This window comes from Myotis brandtii, unplaced genomic scaffold (assembly GCF_000412655.1).
Source record: "Myotis brandtii unplaced genomic scaffold, ASM41265v1 scaffold691, whole genome shotgun sequence".
Classification (NCBI taxonomy): Eukaryota; Metazoa; Chordata; class Mammalia; order Chiroptera; family Vespertilionidae; genus Myotis; species Myotis brandtii.
Window position 1 is genome coordinate 980,439 of NW_005370704.1, and position 219 is coordinate 980,657.

Here is a 219-nt window from a genome sequence, read left to right on the forward strand (position 1 = left end):
CGCCGGGGCCGAGGCCGCGCCACGGGGAGGGAGCCTCTTTCGCTGGCCTCCACGTGCAGAAGAAAACCAACCACTACCTAGAGGTCCCACTTCACACAAAAGCCAGGCCCCACGCAGACCACAGGTTTACACGCGAACAGGAGACGGAGGCCCATGGCAGGTGAAGAGGCCAGAGCCCCTGGGGCAGCCCAGCCCCAGCTCCAGGCGGCCCCGCAGCCC

The 219-nt window shown here is 68.0% G+C and overlaps 1 protein-coding gene across 1 annotated transcript in view; it reads right to left on the reverse strand.

Annotated features, from left to right (window-relative positions):
* The window catches only part of PNPLA7 (patatin-like phospholipase domain containing 7), a 48,924-nt gene that overhangs the window by 12,437 nt on the left and 36,268 nt on the right, over nt 1–219 (reverse strand). The gene's annotated exons all lie outside the window — the stretch shown is intronic.